At 40.4% G+C, this 21287-nt stretch overlaps 1 protein-coding gene across 2 annotated transcripts in view; it reads left to right on the top strand.

The window, feature by feature from the left end:
- The window catches only part of sertad2b (SERTA domain containing 2b), a 41996-nt gene that overhangs the window by 5467 nt on the left and 15242 nt on the right, over positions 1–21287 (top strand). The window contains exon 1 of one of the 2 annotated variants that reach the window (XM_044372766.1): positions 20660–20813. The exons of the other annotated variant lie outside the window; for it this stretch is intronic. The gene's annotated coding sequence lies outside the window, so the exon portion shown is untranslated. Of the gene's footprint in view, positions 1–20659; positions 20814–21287 lie in introns of those variants that run through there. 2 annotated transcript variants of the gene reach the window in all.

The following is a 21287-nucleotide window of genomic DNA, read 5'->3' as shown; positions in this document are numbered from 1 at the left end:
GGCACTGACCTCCTTTCCATTATTCACACGAGCACCACCTTTTCTCGCTTCTTTCCTCTCTCTCTCTCTCTCTCTAATAGTCTGTGTGTGTGTCGCCTCCTGTCTCTCAGAAGTATCAGAGAATCCAACTTTACTGTATATTAACAATCACACAGATGAAATATGAGGCAAAATGTATTGGAAGACAAGACATTTCCACACTCTAATGTTTAGACATGTTATACTTTGCCTTTGTCTTCAGTGTGTGTGGATGTACACTGTAAATATGTGGTGTGAATGTTTAAAACAATTGTCTGTGATAGAGTGCTTCCCTGCTGATTACATGAACACCAGTCTTTTTCTTATCTTCTGAGATCTTTTAACAGCCAGGAAGTGGTTAGAAAGGCAAACTGGAATTGTTTTTCAAAGGCAGTCATAATAATAATTCCATGCTAAACAAAACAGGCTTTAAAATTTCACAATATGCAAAAACTTACAATTAATATGTAGAATTTTAAAATATACTATTAACATTAAGCATGAAATGTCATTCTTGATGTTAAATAGTGGTTTGACAAAACAATCCCACACATAGGTTCACTTCCTGTTGTTTTCTGGAGCTTTCAACAACATCACACAGGCTTAATCAGCAAATGGAGTTTGCTCAGTTGTTATGGAGACAGACATCTGTTGACTTGCAAGTTCAGTTGCTGTTATGATTTCATCCATAGCACCTTTAGGACCTAATGTTCATGTTGCTTTAGAAGTAAAGCTAAAAGTTATTTACAGTGATGTGGTTGAAAGCTCTAGAAAAAAGTTAGTAAGCGGATCTTGAGTTGGGATTCTTTGTCAAACTATTAACTATTCTTTGTTTGTTTTGTTTCAGTATTTAATTATAACATGCTTGTAACATTATATCAATTCAGGCCACAAATTTGTAGTTTTCATTCCTTTTTTATGTTTTTTCATTTCATCATTTATTGCGATTTCTTTGGTTGTAATTATAAGACTGTTATTCACATATGGTGTATTACTGCATATGCTGTGTTTCACCATTGTTATTCACCATTGCACCTATTTTAATTAAACATTAAGATATTATTGTTATTTGGGGCAGCTTTTTAGCTCGTAGGACAGACCTCATAATATCAGCATGCCTCATAACAACATTATACACACATGCTCTAGTCTGCTGTACTTAATGTTTATGATGTGCATCACAATGCACTTAGTGCAGCATCAGAGCTAATGACTGTTGAAGCATTGCAGTGCATTCGGAGAGCCGAGAGCCAGGCGAGACTAAACAAATATAGATCTGAGGCACATATACTGTACATGTAAAATACACACACACACACACACACAGGAACACATAAGCACACATTAGCAGGGGGATCGGATGTCAGAAGAGCAGCGCTTGCAGAGCAGGCCTCTTAACAAACTAATTATTAATAATGTATAAGCCTGCATTCAAAGACAGGAGAGGATAGATAAATACAAACACTGGAAATGTGTAATTACACATTGGAAAAGTAGTTGACATGTATTTATTTTTTCTGTTGTGAACTCAGAGACAAAATGAGCTGTTATGGTTGGCACTTTTGCAGATGATAAAATGACATCCTCTGAACTCTTTGTAACAAAGCCTCACACGCACACACACAGATGTTGAGTCGCACTGTGCCCAGGATGTTATCATGTTACCTCCCTCAGCACAGTGACTCACTGCTCCACTACCTGTATAGTAGTCCATGTTACATCATGTACTCTGTTGGAATACCCCCTCCCACACACTCTCTGTCTCCCACTCTGTAAGTACGTGTGTGACAGTGAGAATATACCGCTGTAAGCTTCACATAATGGTGTAGATTCACAGACATCAAAGACAGTTTGCATGTCTAAGAGCAGCATCATACATCTGAACCATCATGCAGCACAACCTCTAGTGTGTTTCTTCCACCCAACATGTGTGTTCAGCAGCTAGTTTATCTTAATGTCAGCACAGTTTTCAGATGTGATGAACATCTGGACTGTTACATGTTAGATGGAAATTATGATGAACACAAGGTTCTCACTTTCAAATGCTACTAAAGCCAGTTGTCAGGTGGTATCTAGGAATACTGTGTTTGCAAGTAAAATACATTTAGTCAAGTGTCCTTAATGATATATTCAAAATGAGTCACATGTCTTGAATGCATCAAAGTCAAAGAGAGAGTGTCAAAGTGTCAAAGAGTGTCAGTGGATCAAAAAGTAGTGATCATGAACAGCTGTTCAGTCCCACATTTTGATATATTGCTGATGATGCAGGAGGAAGGAAGACTTCACTCACTTATCAAGACTGAGAGTTTGCTAATTAGCAACTTAAAGTACAGCTGAGGATGATGGAATGTCATTAGTTTTGTAGGTATTTGTCATATAAATCAAATCAAAGTAGTGGACAAACAGTAATAGAGCCACGCTGCTAGCATGGCTAATAATTATATGGATGAATTTCCACCTCAATAACCTGGAATACTGGTTGTAAAGATTTGTATTCATCAAAAAGTGTAATATTAGCACACAAAAGACAATCCAACTCAGTTATTTTAATATTTTAAGTCAAGTGATGACTTACATTTAAAGGACTGTTTCACAATTTTTCAAGTCTGTCTTAAAACAACAGTCAGGTGCCTGAATGAACATTGAAACAGGTTCTTCTTGCTATAATCGTTCCTCCTGTTCATACTGACATTAGAAGATCCCTTCATTATGCACTTACAATGTAAGTGATGGGAGACAAAATCCACAATCCTTTGTGCAAAAATGTATTTTAAAGTTTATCTGACGCTAATATGAAGCTTCCAGATTCCAAATGAGTCAAATCAAGTAAATATCTTTCAACATTACAGTCTTTTTAAGACCAAAGTTCCTCTTTTTGTTAGTATACGTCCACCGCAGTTCAACAGGGAAACACAAAGAGGGAATTTGATGCTAAAAAGACTGTAAATGTGTCAGATATCTGCTAAAGCCTCATATAAGCTTCACATCAACTTTTAAATGACTGTGTGGACACAGTGTGGATTTTAGCCTTCATCAGTTACATCAAAAGCACATTTGAAGGATCTTTTAATAGCCAGTATGAACAGGATGAATGATTACAGTGAGGAAAACCTCTTTCACTGTTCATATGGACTCCTGACTGTTGTTATAAGACGGATAAAATCATTAGTGTAGCTGAGATACTTCATGCTTATATGTACCTTTTTGAGTATTTCAGTCAGCAAACTGTTCATGCAGCAGATGCTGTGCGAAAAGCTTCTCTGTCTTTAGGACATTTTGTTATTCATTCAACCCCTATATGGAAAGGTGTGTGCTCAGATATTATCTGTATACTGAAAGTGTCTACTGGGATATTTAAAGTGTGTTGCGTGCTCAAATAACAGATACTGAAAGTGTATATTAATACAGTGTACATACTTAAATGTTTGACATTCAGGACAGCCTGTACTCACACTAGCCTGTACAGTATGACATACATTCCCTTGTACTTGTTACTAACACAATATTGCATTGGTGAGTTTTCAGTGCCAGCAGTGAAAAAAACAGCCGTGGCAATGTTGAATGAGTGCGAGAGTGTTAACAGGTCAGCTCTGATATTGGGATATTTGGCTTGCAGCCGCTGTATGATTATGGCTTAATGATTATATACTTTTGTTATACAGTGCTGTGTCAGCTTGGCAGCCATTCAAGGGGCTGATATCTGTGTCAATGGTGCAGCGTAGCATTTGGGGAGATTACTGTTTGGGTCTGACTGAATGATGGTGATGTGTGTAACACCATAATTTTGGCTTTGTGTGGAAGCAAGTGGTGTGTGTTTGGGGTGGTGACCTCACACAGCTGGTCATGTACTGTATGCACATACAGTAAACAGTTGAAATGCACTGGGCTACTGATAGACGGTGTATTTCAGTGGTTCCCAAAGTGAGGTCAGGACCCTCCAAGGGGTTTGCAGGATAGATCTGAGGGTTTGAGAGAAGATTAAAATCACAGTAAGAAAGGGAAAAGACATTTCAAAACTAAATTATGTTGATTTTTTTCTTGATTTTCACAAATTTAGCATGCTAGGGATGCCAGTTTGTTGGTCCTTCGAGATGGTGGGTAATGTGTTATGGCCCAACACTGGACATATGCAAAATGTGACGATGGGTTGCAAGTATATATTAATTATCTAGAAAGGGTCATGAGCCAAAACATTTGTGAACCATAAAGTACTGTAGTTTGACACTTTCATTTTATGTTTCTCGTTTTCACATCCTTATTAGTCACTCCTGAAGAAGAAGTATTTATGTAAACATGCACATTTGGCTGTGTGTGCTATGTACGTGTGTGTGTGTGTCTGGATAGCTGAGGCCACTTTTCATGACTCTTGGCTGGCTTGTTCTATAGCGGATTTTTCTGTTCAATAATTAATGTGGAAGACATTGAACGCACCGCTCTAGTGTGTAAGGACAATGTGTGTGTGTGTGTGTGTTTGTGTGCTCAGGTGTTTGTGTTTGTGCCGGGTTGTATTGTGTTTCTTTGTATTTACTGGGACTGGTACTGGGACAGTAATCCAGGCCAGACTGGGCTGCGTCAGAGGGATTTGGTTGAGATTGTTGTAGACATGACTGGGACATACTTGTTTGGATCGGACAAATGAATAGTAGCTTAGGTGTACTGGACTGGGCTCGCCCGGTCTATCCTGGACGTAGACCATGTTCGAGCAGTGTGTTTAGACTGGATCGGACCAGATGACTCTGGACTGGACTCAGTTCGGATCATTTTTTTCCCCAATTTTCCATCCAATTTGCTGTTATGTTCCTGAGGCCTGCAGAAGCTGCTCACATCCTCAGGTTTTCCACGTTGTGTTGTTTCCAGAACATCTCACTCCATTTCACTTTCCCTCTGTTTGTTTGTTTGGGCAGTTTGGGAAGCAAAGCATTTTTCTCACAGGTTTGGTTTGGCTCACAATTGCCGTACTGAAGGAGAAAGTTAAACTAAATATTTAGTAGTCCGGATTGTTTTTTTTCCCCACCAGTCATTGCCCTGCTCTGACTGCGCCTGCTCTCATTTGACAAAGATGAATTTTGTTTTGTTGCACAATAGCTGCTCTATTTTAGTCTGTCTGCTAGAGCTGGGCCTTAAAATCATGACCATATGATACAGAAACAACAAAATATACTATCAATAAGAATATAGAAAGTTGAGGTTAGCATAATTCAACATCAGAGAGTGTTTATTTTCTGGACTGCTGCTGTCCAGTTGTTTGGAATACAGATACTAGACTAAGAGAGATGAAGATGATGACGGTGATGGTGATGAAATGAAGATCATGCACGGAACAAAAACAGAACATTTCTGTTTGCATTCCCTTTTATATCTGAGCTGTGTTTGTCCTTTTCCATCAGTTTAAATCAGTTCAATTCACTGACTGTACAGTTTATGATCCAAAGCAGCTTATAACTTATTTGTTTTCATAAACAAACTAAAAACTAGTTGAACAAAAAGTTACTTGACTCAAGGTCCACTTACTATCTGTTTCTGGAGCTTTCAATTACATATCCTGGTCTTCCTCTAATGTTGGGTTTTGTTCAGTTATTGTATAGGACCACCTGTTATCACATCCTCTGAGGAAGACGGTGAAATGTGTCTGAAAGCTAATAAGTGGACCTTTGAGTTTTATTGACTGTTGTTTTCAAGGTCATGAATTAACTTTCACACTCAACAAAAAAATAGCTTTCTGAGCTTTCATAGCACTGGTTAAGTGATATTGTCGATGCTGTGTGTTGAAGGGGTTTTCTAGAAATTAAGTATTTCACTTCCATGAGGTTGGCAGACGTACATGAAAAAACTTTAAAAAGGAATGATCAAACTCGAAGTAGCAGAGGACTTTAAAACTCAAGTTCACCCACCAAAACACCGGATCCTACATTTCCCATAATGCAACACAATGGCATCTTTCATTAGACCCTCCCTGCCTGGTCTTTAAAACTCCACACACGTTTTTAACACAAGCTTTCTGTTAAAAAAATTGTAGTGGAATACCTTCTCACACACAGCTATTATCTGTTTCCAACATTCTTTCAGTCTCTTGTCCACAGTCTTTGCTACTACGCCGATGTAGTGTTCACCAGAGCTGTCACGTCATGTCATGATGATGTCATACACCACTCCCTCCAGTCTTCTTCTCCAGAAGTCCTGTCCATGGCGTCGATGTATGAAAACTGGATACGGAGCCTACGCTCAGCCTTGCTTCCAATTTTTCCCAGTGGCCACTTGCGGTAAAGCATTTTCCCCATAGACCACCATTATTAAAGAGACGTCTGTAAAACTGTTGACAGGACACCTCCAACTGCAAATAAGTCAATTATGACTCTTTTTATTATGAATTTTTAATCCATGAGCGGGAACTTGTGGGCGGGGCCAGCGGGAGAAACACTACTACTGCGCATATTCAGTGAGCCACACGACGTGGAAGTAAACCTGGAGGCTAGAAACGTTTTTGGCTCATGCGCCAGGCGAACAATTCTCATTCAATTGAACAGGCGCCATGTTTGAATCTGGTATCCAGATCTTGTAATACATCCATGGTCCTGTCTTTAAGGTATTTCAATAGGGGCCCACAGCACACTTTTGCCCTGGAGCCCCGTAGTGAGCTAATCTGATCCTGGTCAGACTTCATTTATATGTTTTTAGTCATTTAGCTGGAAGGTGATATTGGTAGTATCATATCCACTTTCATCTAATGTGCATTCATTACAGTAACACTCAAACTGTTATTGAATTATCACTATTGCCCTCTCCACCTACACAGAAAACATCCAGCTGACTGCAACAGTTTAACACTTCTTCACTGGGATTTATCAAAAAGCCTCCTTCATACATTGGAAAACATTACAGAAGAAGCAGGTAAAGGGAAGGTAAATAGTTACAGCAGTCATGGGACACCACAAAATAACTCCTGGAAGGCACTGACCATCACACACTGATAATATACGACAGGATCTCTGGGGGAAGTTTGGCTTTAAGTACAGGTTTCCTGAACTGTGATTTGACTACTTCCAGAATTTAAAATAACAATCGAGCTCTGTTTTGCTGCTCGGTTGCAGTTTTTATGTATGTATCTGAATGTGTGTGTGTGTGTGTGTGAGCACCACAAACACAAACGGTGCATTTACCCTCCGCTTTGTGTCGACTTTTTCTTTAGACCAACACATGTTCATCTGTTTTTCCCCAAATATGTTTTTTTTTGTGTGTGTGCAGAGCAGAGTGTGGACAAAGGACTGGGTGTCTGGAGAGGGTGCTGGGGAGGGGAGAAGGGGATGATGGGTGATGGGTGGGGGACTGGAGGAAGGGATGATGGGTGGGAGTCTGCAGGGGACGGCTGGCTGGCTGTTTATGGATGTGAGTTTGGGGGGCAAAGGTGGGGGGTATGGGTGTGTGTGTGTGTGTGTGTGTGTGTGTGTGTGTGCGTACATTCATCTGCATATCTGTCTGCATGTGTCTAAGAACATGCATATACTCATCTGCTGGTGAACCCGTCTGTGTGTGCGCATTGCCTGCTTGTTCATAGGCTTGTGTGTGTGTGTGTGTGTGTGTGTGTGTGTTCTTTTGTTTTGCTCTGGGTTGCTGGGTGATGGGACCAGCTGGGAGGGCTGAAGCCATTCACTTCCCTTCTGCTACCCTGAAGGCAGCCAGCAGGGAGGGAGGGAAAGAGGGAGAGAGCTACAGAGAGAGAGAGACAGAGAGAAAGAGAGAGAGAGAGAGGGGGTTGAAAGAATGAAACAGAGGAGAAAAGCGAGCGAGAGGTGGAAGGGGGGGATGTTTACATCTCATTGCAAAGAGATAGAGAAGGAGCGATTTCAATCAGACAAAAGAGAAAGAGAGTGACAGAGAAAGCAGAGAGGTGAGGAAGTTTGAACGCAGCTCAGAGTGAATGAAGAGATTCATGAAGGAAACAGAGGGGGGGCTGACGGAGGGAAAGTGTGTCAGGCTGAGTCGTGATAGAGCAGCAGAGCTGACTCAGCCAGTCTGGTCTGGCGTAGGAGGGCAGCAGCAGGAGAAGTAATAGATTACTCTGCATGTAACTGGATTACAGTAATCAGATTACCACAAAAAACAGTGACTGTTTTCTAGTGTATCAACATAAAATGTTTGCATATAGGAGGATTGAGTTATAAATTGACAAACCTGACAAATGTGTTCTGTTACCTTAAAACATATAACAAGATGAGAGTAATCTGATTGCAGAAATTAATAGTGACTGTAAAATCGTTATTCTACAGTAATCTGATTACAACTAAAGTAGAGAAACTGCTCTGTTCCTGGTTGTTGAAAAATGTTTAAAATCTCACATCAGCAACGGTATAACTTGCGTCATTATCTGCTATCTAGTAGTTAATGACAAAACAAAGTGGTCAGATCACATGTGTTTGACGAGGAAAAGGTATTTCCCTATTGAGACAGCAGAAAACAAGAAGGAAACAAGTAGAAACTTGATGATGATGACACTGTAATGATTTAAATTGAGAGACATTACTCATCTGTGTGGAGGTGCTGGATCAAACTGGTTCAGAATGCACCATGTAAGAGGAATTAAATGCTACACACAGTATATATTGAGATATAATCACACACTCCAAAACAGGTACAGATGTTATTTATTTATTTATTTATTGGTGTATAATGGGCCCTGAGTGTGTAGCTTTTCATTCAGTAGTTTCTGAGAGATATATATACAAGGTACACATTTTTACCAACTTTATTCTGAACTATATACAGCAACTATGTACAATTTGTAGTCCTTTAGTCTACAGAAAATAAATCAATACTATCACTATAAATTTAATCTCATTGCAAGTTGACAGTCAGTCGAAAGATATAAGCGTGAAAATAATCGTTAGCTGCAGCACAGTGTTCAGAGATGGGAAGCCAGTGAGGGATCATGTTCTTTTCACGGCACTGTTGACTCCTTCGGGTTGTTCTGTCTACATTGTCTCCCTCATATCTTCCAAATTGTTTGAAACAAAGTTGAAAATAAACAAATACTTAGATGAATATGGCACTTTGGACACTTTGGATAGATGATTGTACTTTCAGAGATATAAATAGAAGGAGTGTAAAAATGGCCTCGCAAAAAAAGGAACTTTTATGGAAAGTTCTGGTAAATTTCACCCTGGGTCTTATTCTCACTAACTTTGCACTCACCACCTCCGTTGTAGAGATTCAGGCAAAACAGTGCTTACTGGGTCAAAGGGCTCAAGCTTCCCAAAGCTTTCTAAATTAACTTCAATTTTACATAAATAATTTCAAATGCTTGAAAATCCAAATAAACACAGAAATTAGTCATCCGCACTTGCTTTTGTAAATAACTGTATAAGGATCTACTTCCATGGAACTTACTGACTAATCAAACTCGCTGCCCTGAAACTTTTCATACCCCAAAAGGAACAAATCAGCTTCAAGTTTACTCTACTTGCTTGTAGCAGAGAAAAGCTCTTTTCTGTCACTTCCAACTCTTTCTGTGACTTTCTGTTATTTTCTGTGTCATTACACTTGAGCACTAAATATGCGTAATTACCGGGTTGCAGTGACAACATTGTGTGAACTGCTACGTTAAAAGACAAAATAATCGATTGTATTAACGTTTTTATAAATCTCTGGTGTGGATTGAAGGCCAAAACAAACAAAAAAAGGCATTTTCCAATGTATCCTCAGAGGGGACATCTAATAGAGTAACAGATAAGAGATGATGTTTGATAAGAAATCTTAAACGGGGTTCGATGTTTTCTGGTCCAATATGGTTCTGTTTTGGCGTCCCCTGACACGAGAGGGTGGTGAAACCCCTGCTTTCCACTCCAGGCTGACCTCTAATGATTTTTTTTGCAATCTATCTGGCATTTTTCTTCCCTTTGGCCAATCATTTCCAGCTTTTTCTACATTGTTCTGACTGCATCTCCCATTAAAAAAAAAGGAGCAAAAAGCAAACGCTAGAGGGGAAAAATAGCTCTCTGTGGATCTTGTGGTTAGAAGGTAGAGGAGGGTTAGTAAAATGAAGCTGCTAGAGGCTGGAAAATCTGAGAGAGAAAGAGGAATAACCAGCTAAACCGTAGTTGCTGGCTGCTAGTCTCTCTAAAGCTGAACTGCTGCGGCTGCTTCCTTGTGCCTGACTTGAGAGTCGGCTCGCTTTCTCCCGAAGATTAATGACCTTCCTGTTTTCAGCTACAGTATCTCCCTCCACAGAGTTTTCACTGCAGTTCAGTTTGACTTGAAGTGCACTTTAAAAAACGCTGCAGAATTTATTGTTAGAGGCAAGACGGCAAAGGTATGCGGAGGGGGAGAAGAATGCACACACACGTATGCAATGATACCAGAATGAGTCTACAGCAAGCAACAGCACTCAACTTTTTCACTATTACTGCAGATATGGCCATTCTTTCTACCGCTATGACTATCACCTTTACTGCTAATAACACCACTTTACCATCACTTCCAGTATTACTACCACCACTACCACTTCCTCCACTCACAGCTTTTAAAGCCGCCACTCCAACTTCTTCTATGGAGCTAAACTGTGACCTAAATTGCAAAGAAGAAAAAGTCAATTCTATGTAACTGTAGCGATTGTGAGACCTGAATTTTCTTCCATCGGTGTGTTTTTGTTGAGTTTTCCCCAGCGGACAGAGGTGTCTGTGTCCCATCTACTGCTAGACTATTGGTGAGTTGTCCCACTGGAATGTGTCACACTCACCAGTTTGCTATGGATGAGTACACACGCACACACACACACACACGCACGCACACACACATATATACACACATTAAAGGGTTAGAGTAAACCTTTTCACATAGCCCCAAGCCAAAAGCTATTAACACATACAACAAAGTACTGTACTGTACTGTATGTCTAAGATGGTGATTATTGTCTCATAACGTCTTGACTGTCTCTGCTGATTTCATATACTCGACTTTAAAACTTTGATGTTTGCAAAGTAATCAAATAATTCATCATCCTAACATGACATTTGACACTGATAAAATAAATACGCCAGTAAAGTCAGCGAACAGGAAGAGAAAAACAATTCATCTTAGCAATTATGAAAGGAGGGAAAAACAGAAAGGACACCAATGAAGGGGAGACGGACAGAAAGAGAGAGAGAGAGAGAGAGACAGAAAGAGAACAACAACTTCTTTCCTGTAAGTCACCTGACACTGGAGGCGTCACACAGCCATGAGTAAACACACCTCCCTCCTCCTCTCTCTCTCTCTCTCTCTCTCTCTCTCTCTCTCTCTCTCTCTCTCTTTCTGTCTTGCTGTCTGGGTCTCTCGTCCATGTTCTTTAGTCAATGCACAGGCCTTCTTCTTGCAATATTAAAAGTTTGGTTTGGAGTGCCCTAACTGTTTTCTATTTATAGGCTTATCTACCTAAATTCTCCACAGGAGAGTTGGGTTCTTTGGTTAAGGTGATTTTATGAAGGAAAACAAAAAAAAGCCTCTTTCTACACAAGGATAAATGAAAAGTTTCCTTAAAGCATAAGGCATGTGTTATTCTATATTTCTATTATTGTCAACAAATCCCATGACAGGACCAAAACCAACAATGTGTTAGCCTGTCTCTCAATACTTTCCAACTTCTCTGCCCTGTATGTGTCACTCTATTGGCTCCTACTGAAGATGGAAATCTTTATAAATGATTTAAACAGCTGGGCACTGTAGTTTTTAGCAAATGTTACTCAAACAGGTTGTTGGGGACTCATTTCAGATGTGGATTAATACACATTTTGTGTTCTAGCAAGTATTTCCAGCAGCAGGATGGCGTTTGTGAGATTAAGTCAAAATGAACTATTGTGTCTGTGTTCATGGTAATGAAGGAACCCAGTGCAACAGTGTGACTCACTGATGTGTTTTTAATCGTTTTTCGGACAACAATGGAGCTCTATGAGCGCTATGGAATGAGATATATCAGGCTTTGGTTACACAGATAAAACATGTTAGTAGGATCAATTCATTGTTGGTTTTAGTCTTTTCATGTATTTGCTGAGAATAATGAAATAAACCTACTGGGAATCTCTTTTTGTCCTTTTTTAAAAATTTCCCTTTCCAGTCACCATGAAGAGCCTGAAATATATGAAACTATTTGAGCGTAGAGCTGTCGACAACTTCTGTAAAATGAGTCCAAATTAGTTCTGCTGTGATACCCTGAAAAGATTTTCTGCTACAACACACAACAGAAGCCTACTTATTAAAATCTCTATGACTTTAAAGGGAACAGTGAGACAGAAAATAGCAACTTGTGCAAAATCAAACTGCTGTTGATCTGTTGAGTAAACGTGTGCATTTACAACAGCCCGATGTGTGTTGACTTAATGACACTGAATGCCAAATGGTGGAGCTGTGAAATCACACGGTTAACTATTGAGAAACCGCAAAAAGCCACTTGTCACCATGCTTGTATGGTCATATGAGTAAAAACGCTCATTAGCCTTTTGACTGTAGCCTCAAAGTGATTAATTAATCACATTTCAATCACTAATGACATTTAAAAATGGTGCACTACCTTTGCCCTCAACTCGACTCACAGCTGAGCTAGAACAACATTGCGCAACTTTCCTAAAATACACAACGCTGCATGTAACGGTATATTTGGAGCAGTGATTGAAACTGATTACAGATAATTTCGACCGGTTTGGCTAAAAGTGCTGCTGTAATCAAAACCGACGAGACATCGCTTTGATCATAAACCATCCATTCTGTAGCGCATGCTGGAACAGCTGCGTTAGCTAATAATATTTTAACACCAGTTATCTCAAGATGATTAATTATCTCATAATCCTCATAAGAATTGTCAAATCGAATTCTGTTTAGATAACAAATTGTCCTTTAAACTGTTATTGCAGAGGTAATAAGAGGATTGACTAAACTGAAAACCGCTGTGGATAGAATACAAAGTGCTTCAAAAAAACCAAATAGCAGCATTTGTCATCTTTATACACCACTGATACACTTAAGTTATGACTATTATAACAGTTTAATGTCTTGAGATGACATCATTAAGCCGTGATCTTGAGATAATAAGCCTAAAAACTATTAGAAAACAATACTCATTATGTGTGTAGAGGAGTTGCTCAGTGTTTGGCTTTCTGTCTGACGTGGATGGAGAGAACAGGAAGATGAAAAGAAAGAGGGATGACATGCTGCTAAAGTCCAAACACACTGAACTGTTTTTTTTCTGCAGGGCCACCACCTGTAGTACTGTTGACTGGTGTTGTACTGTTGAGTTCAATCAGCTCTTTTAAAGAAAAACCACAGCCAAATATAATGCTCCTCTGAAAACACAATCATTTTTTGCTCTCCTTGGTGGTTGTTTGCCTCATGAAGTTGTCCACATCTTCAAGTAGCTTGTTTGTGTAAAATCTTACCACTAGTGAGAAGGTTACGAGCACATTTCGGGAATATATTTGACTAAAATGGCAGTGCTGCAGGAGGTCGACTTGCTTTGCTTACTTGTACTTCCCCTTTTTGAAGTGCATGAGTCAAGGCACTTCACAAGTGTTTGAAGTCTCAATGAAATGAGAAGAAAGGATGATGGAGAGATGTGGAGGGGGGGGGCAGACAAACAGAGAGAGTCCACTTCACGCACTGACAGGCTCTGTATAGCTTTGTGTGTGTGGTGTGTGTTTGTGTGGGGGGGGGGGGGGGGGGTCTTTGTATCAATTAAAACAGTATAGTACAAAATGATGGCACTGATCATGGATATATCGTGCTGTATTAAGGATATACCATCCTGTGTGTGTGTGTCTGTGGTGGGGGGGGGGGGGGGGTGTATAGGACGGAGAGTGGGAAGGATGGACACTAATAAAGGGACTGACAAAGAGACAAAGAGAGAGAATAGGAGGAGGTAGAGACAAAGAGAAGGAGTGAGAATGGGAAAGAAAGCAGATGGGTGTTTTTGGTGTTGAGCCCTTCCCCTCCCTCTCTCTCTCCCCCCCCCTCCCTCCTTGTCTACCCCTCTCTCTCTCTCTCCCTCTCTCTTTCCATGCTGGGCTGGTGTGCCACGCCCTCTGGTCCTCTTCACACACCCTCCCTAAAATCTGCCAGCACACATGGATGTTTTTACTCTAAAAGCTTTCATTCTCAGGACCAAATGTCTTTAAAAATACGAATTCAACGTGAGAACATGTGATATTTGGATCAAAGGTGAAATCGGCCTGTCTGTGCAGGTTCACTTTTTCACATGGGATGCAAGGTTTTCATTGCAGTCATGAACTTTAACTTCCTCTTAGACTGTACCCTTCAAACAAATATATACAGGGTATTTTTTTGCATTAGATGTCCACTCATGGGGTCCAAAAGTAATAATAATGTGGGTGTGCTGTGTAGTGTAATGCTGACTACAACACCACGTACAGTACATGGCCTCAAAACTTACCACTGAGCTCAACAGCTACCTGGCACAGCCTCAACACAAACTGAACATTATTAGTTTCACTTTCATGTAAGTGCTATTGCATCGGATTGCCGTAGAGATGTTCATAATATTGTGTCCACCCCCTCTGCAGTACAATCAACTGCTTTTTCACAGTTGCCAATCTCATTATCCGGTGGTGTCTGTTGATTATGGATTTGGATTTCAAAGGGGTACTCCAGTGATTTAGTATTGCACTTCAGTTAAGTCGGGGCTCCTATGGGAGGCAGATTAAAAGAGGAAAAGCAGAGATCAAGATATCTTACTGTAGGTCAAGCTCCAGAAACGCTGGATCCAGCTTTCTGCTCAAAATTAAGTTCAACATTACTCAAGTGATGTGTCTTGTGTCATTTTTTTCACATTTGACAAAGCTCCTCCAGAGCCACATGAAGACACCGTCCAGCTGTTTTCACAGCCGAAGTAACAAGTAAACTGATCTGTCAATCGGTAGTTAAGCTAATATCACTGTTTCTACTGATTACAGCTGATTAATTTTCTGCATATGAAACTAATCTTGTACATCCAACTTCACGAGAACTCATTTGAGATGTTGGACGTTTATGTGACATTTTGACTCATAATATTGTATTTTACAAAATAAGGTTTAACTGAGTTTCAGGTTAGTCATATAGTTCTGATGGTAAATAGGGATAGGGGAGACATGACTTCAGTGAGGTCTGCTATGTGTGTGATAGAAGCAACCTCAAAAGACATGATGTGAGAAAAAAGTGGTGACTGTGTTCAGTACAATAATAATAGTAGTAGAAGCAGCAACAGTATTGATAGCAGTTGTAGAGGTGCAACAGTGATGGTAACGGCAGTAGCTGTTGTAGTAGTTGTAGTAGAAGTTAAAAGTAGTTATAGTAGTAGTCGGTATTGTAGTAGCAAAAATGTAATGAATCACAATACTACTTACTGTATAATGCAAATAAAACACAGTTGCCAGTAGTGCCTCCTTTACTACTGGGACAAATGCGCAGTAAAGGACGTAATCAATACATTATTCACAAAGACAGAACAGCAGAACAGATGAGTAACACACACACACACACACACACCCACACATGAATCAATTATTCTAGTTGTGTGTGTGTGTGTGTGTGGGTGTCATCGTGGAATTTTTCAGCTCTTGTGCCCGTGTGAATTTATAGATCGTGATGATATAAAAAAATGCATTGTGTGTTGACACAGTGAGTATAAATGGAACATGATGCCCGGTAAACTAATTCTGGTGACAGTCGTAATGCCGTGCGTTGCCACCCAAAGGTGCAACACAGAGATGGATGGAAGTAACAAGTAGCCTCATGTACCGGGCTGAACACACCATGAGTCAGGTTCACAGTGATAGTGACACACACACACACACACACACACACGTTAATACATGCACAGAGAAACGTAGACAACAAGAGCCTGAAAATATGAAGTATGAAGTATTTATTGGTTATTAAAGACCTGCACATGTTCTCTTTATGCTAATGTAGATTCTGCTGATTATGTTACATTTCAAACTTAAAATAAGATCGGGGGGGGAAATGCTGGAAAAGGAAGACAACGGAAGATGCAGAGAAGTGGAAAATGAGGATGAGGCAAAAGCAAAAAGGCAAGAAACAGAAGGAACAGGCAGATTTTACACACAGAGGGAAATAAAAGAAGAGCGAGGGAGAAATAAGACAGATAGAGGGAGGGAGGGAGGGAGGGATGTTGTGGGTGCAGCTCTCCAGTTGGTGTTGCTATGGCCCTGCCCTCACTGCTCACTGAGCCATTTCCTGTTTTTGACCTGAAATCTTTATTTAGAGCCATTCCTCCTCGCTGCTCGGCATTCATGACTCAACTTGGAGTCCAGAGAGATGAACACAGGACTAAAATCAGATCTCCATTCACCACAGATGCTACGTATGCATGCGCGTACAGAGCTACCTCTGCTAACCTGCCTGTTACTCGAGTCCTTACTCGAGCTAAGGCTTCATTCAGGTTAAACTGTGTGAGTGAACATTTGATACCAAGAGATTGAGACTCCGTGTTGCCAAGAATGACAGAATACTCCTGTTTTTTATTGTTTGACCACCAGTTTCCATAAGCTCTGTTGCCTCTAGTGATCAGGCTCTTATAATGAGTCATTTTTAGCCTTTAAAAAAAAAAAAAAAAAATCCCAATGAGATGGCAGTTTGTGTGTCTTGCAATGAAACCTTCAGTCAGACTTCAGGCCTGATTACACCGTTATGAAAATGGTAAAATTTCACTGCAAATTCATTTTCTTCCAAATGAATCGCAGAGAATTGCAGTTTCGCTACGAGGGGTGAAATATATATGTGGGAACTTTTGTCTCTGAGTTCAACTTTAGTGTACGTTGACATGCAAATTAGCACTGTTGAACAATAGCAGGCCGTCTTGACAGTGCTGAGTTCTGAGGGAGTCGGAGAGTCATAAATGGATTACTAAACTTGCTGTGTTGCACCATCCTTCTTCTGTCCGAGTATAAACTGCTCCACAAAACAGGAATAGATTGCAGACAGCAGTGTGGTACTAACATGCCTTTTGAATCAACTGTGTGAACCTATTATCCCATTAGCGATCAAGCTAACAAACTTTCAGAGCTTTTTTCTTCAATAAAACTCTTTATTGAATGAAATGATGTACGATCCTGAGAACAAAATGCCAGGCGGGGGAGTAAACGGCACAATATAGAGTAGTTAAATGGACCAATCAGCCCTGTGAGTTGTCACCACGTCACCAAGCTGCAAGAATTTTATGAAGACTTGTGGATAAATTTCATTGTGCCACTTTCTGGTGTTAGCAGGAGAGTTTTAGTGCATCATGACATCCAACAATTCGGTTCTGTAAATCCTGGACTCCAGTAGATGGAAATATGTGTGACTGCAAGTTGATCAAAGCCTGTCTGGAGAATAGGCAGCTTGTCTGAACAAGTAGGGAGACTCGTATTGTGTCTGTGAGTGTATCAGTGCACAACTGGGTGAGTGTGCAGCGGGGGGCATCAGGGGGCACAAACGGCCTGAGATGCCCATTTTCTGCCCCAGGATGCTCCACCGATCCGCATTGATCGACTCTTCTGTGTTTTGTTTGAGTTTACCGGACATCGCTCTGCCATCTGCTGCCGCCGGCTAGGACGGGCATCATGAAGCAGCCAAACAGCACCATCAGTCCAGTGGACATTTCTGTGACCGCTCACTATTCTTATGTCAGTGTGTCAGAGTGGAAAAGGCTAAACAACAGTAGATACTAAAAATATCTGCTGAATTACCTAAACTGTAAATATTAATAAGAGGCATGAACATTTAAATGATAAGACTATTATAAAAGCACTGGTGGGGCGTTCATGTGAAGGCTCTAAAGCTCTAAACGTGAACACGGCTTGAACTTTATTGTTTCAAAATGCCTGTTTATGTTGTTAATGTTAAATTAGCCAGTCTGATATAGAGATAGAGAAAAAAGAGCTAAAATGTTACATTTTTTTGCCGATTGCTTACACACTGAGAGTGAACGCTTAGACAGAAGCATCAAAACCTTAACTTTTGTATCCATGCCTTAAACAAAGGCACTCAAAGTACACATTTTCTGCTTTGCACTTTGTTTACAACTCTGCATCACACTTCTTGCAGAATACTACACACTGTTTCTGACATTAGACACTTTTCACTTCTATTCAGAATGCAAAACATATCTGAAACTGGCAACAATCCACACACACATAAAACCACTTCCACACTAATTGAACGCCAATCGGTCTGAGCCTTAGCGCTACAAATACACCTCAGGTAAGCTCGCCTCTTATATGAGAACTTTGCAAACATGGAGAAGGAGGAGGACGAAGACAAGAACAAAGAAGGGGACCAAGCAATAGATGGAGACATATTTCTGACGACGATGAGGGAGGCTGGGCAGAGAGTTCAGCCCAACCTGAGCCTGTATGCGGTAGCATCCATAATACAGACATTTAGACTGAAGAACAGGTATGTCTTCAATTTTCTAAAATAAACTGTACCTATGTAGTTGCTGCACATCATTCTGCATCATAGTATAGTCCTACAGTATTAGGTCTATGCTCCTCATTGAACAAACAAAAAAAGGTTCTGTTGATGTTACTATGTATAGTATGACAGTATATAAAAAAGCACCTAACCAATGACACCGTTTTCTACAGAACTGCCAGTTATGACTGTTATGACTACTTGCCATTAAGTGTCACTGCACTAAACTATAACACAGTAACAGCAGTAGATTGTGTCCTATTGGCACTGCATAGATACATTCACACAAAGCAGTATGTGACCTAGCCAGTAGCCCCCAGTCTGGGGGTGTGTGTGTGTGTGTGTGTGGGGGGGGGGTTTGTCTGTGGGGGCACCTGCCTCGCCTGTAGCTTGTAGTTTTGACTGAATGTGACCCAACCCACCCCCATCCTTAAGTGAAAATAATGTAGACATTGTAGTCCTGTGTTTTGAGTTACACCATATTCACAGTACAATGTATGCATTTTGTGTTACAGAGAGTCCTGGACGTCGACGCAGCTGCACAACCTCATGAGTTCATTTACATCGATGAAGCTGGATTCAATCTAGCTAAAACCAAGCGTCAGGGCCAAAATGTTATAGGACAAAAAGCCGTTGTGAATGTCCCAGGGCACCTTGTTTGCCGCCATTAGTCTGCAAGGAGTTCTCCATCACCATGCCACCCTAGTTCCCTACAATACTGCACACATAATCACATTTCTGGTATTGTATTGTTATTCTTTTATTGATTACTGTACTGAAATTCTACTTTTCTTTGTGTTTTCTTGTTTTTGTAAAAACCTGCAATGGCAAAAAAGTAATTTGTATATATTTTTTGAAGCCTTTCTATTGTGTTCACTAAAATGTGAGTAGATGTACTGCATGTATGAGAAAATTAAAAAGGTATACAAAGTGCTAAAGACAGCAGTGTTTTGTGTAAAGTACATCAGTTTGTTGTTGCTGCTATGAAAGAGTTAGTCAGACGGTGCGTGTGTGTGTCCTTTTGTTGCAAAAATGCCATTTTGAAAAGAGATTGTTAGGTTTTGATTGCAGTTTGAATTTTGACATAGAAATGAGATGTTTAGTCTCTCCAAGTATTGTGTATTATTTGGCTTGTGTGTAGAGTTTTGACACAATGAACCAAATTCCGCAACAAGTGTGTAAGCACTCGCAAAAAAACTGTAACAGAACATGCCGTGTGTGTGTGCGTTTGCGCGCGCGCGTGTGTGCGTGTGGTTGTCTGTGTGTGTGTGTGTGTGTGTGGGTGGAGCAAAGCTGTCGACGTCACCTCTCCGGGCAGCTGCTCGGTTTCAGTTTCTCCTGCTGCCTTCATGTGCTCCTCGTAAATTTACTGGCCATTACAAAATGGATTCTGTCACGCTGCTGTCTCACTGATAAAGATATAAAAACAGAAGGGAAATAGTGACGACCTCAGGCGTGCAGTCTGTGTTTTAAGCAAGTCAAAAGCTTTAGTGTTCCTCTGGAATATAAATAAATTCAAGGCTAAAATCTGTCTGCAGCTGTTGCCTTCAAGTCCCACAGGGCAACTTCAAAGGAATGCATCCGCACAAGAGTGTTTCACATAAAAGTCCAACACAGACTGAAGCTTAAAAGATGAAGGTTGATTGCTCAATTGATTAGTTGGTTGATTGATTGACTTTGAACACAAAAGGAGTACTTTACATTCAGTTGGCAGATGCTTTTGTCCAAAGCAACTTACTGTAAGTGCATGCAAACTCAAAAGGAACAAGAGCTAAATGTCATCAAAAACTGGAAATGCAGGTCTCCCAAATAAACTGCACATTCACATTAAGTGCTGCTTATGGCCTTTTTTTTATTAAATGACATTGAACTACGCATTCTTGGCAAAAACGAGCCAAGGCAAAAACGTATAGATTGTCACAGCCTTGTTTTTTGCTCTCCGTCATCTAAATGTTACATCTTGGTAAACTCCCAGATATTTATATCCAGATATTTATATCTTTTTCAGTAATGGGCCAGGTGCCACACGTTAGCCCGTCCATTATAATCCAGTCAGGTCGTGACAAGCAGAAATGGACATATTTACGTCTTTTTTTCCTTGTGACCTCTTTCTGTGAAGTCACAACAACTGCGGGACTTTGACCTCGCAGCGCTCGTCTATCAGACTGCGTCCTAAAGCTCCTGAACGCAGCAGCGCTCCAGTGAGCGGAGCGCAGGCAGTTTCTCCTCCTATCAGCGCCATTGTGTGACAGAGTCTCCGGGAGCGAGGACGGCTTGTTTTTTCGTAGCCGACAGGACTGTTTAAATACCCCCTTCCTCTCTCATCCATGTTCCTCTTTCAAACTCCGGCGGACCTGGATACGGTAAGACACCGTTTCTATCTTTCAAAAAGCTAAAGAAAAACAGTCCGGCGCGGCAGTGTTACCTATAATGAGTAATAGACGCGGTGAAGGCTGCTGTTTTCAGTAGTGCGGTGGGGTAGTGAGCTCTGCTTGGAAAAGTTTTCGTATTAAATGGATAATATCTACCGGTAATTGACCTTTTTATCTCTGTCTGACCAAAACTCATTCCAGTTTCCACTTTCCAGTTCATCACTGCGGAGAAACGTCTGACTGATAAACTTTTTATTTCACCGAAACACATCGACTGCTTCCCTGAAATACTCTCACTCGTCGGCACACACTCCTATAATAAAAAAAACTCCACTTTGGCTTTTCTAAAATGTCAAAAGAAATGTCTGAAATGACTTAAAACGACGTAAATCTGTATAAATGTGAACACTATTAAGTGAAAATGTATTTATGGACAGATATAATGACAATTAAGCCTAAATATTG

This window comes from Thunnus albacares, chromosome 14, assembly GCF_914725855.1.
Source record: "Thunnus albacares chromosome 14, fThuAlb1.1, whole genome shotgun sequence".
NCBI lineage: Eukaryota > Metazoa > Chordata > Actinopteri > Scombriformes > Scombridae > Thunnus > Thunnus albacares.
The sequence above is the reverse complement of the archived record's forward strand: the minus strand, read 5'-3'. Positions and strand labels throughout refer to the sequence as shown.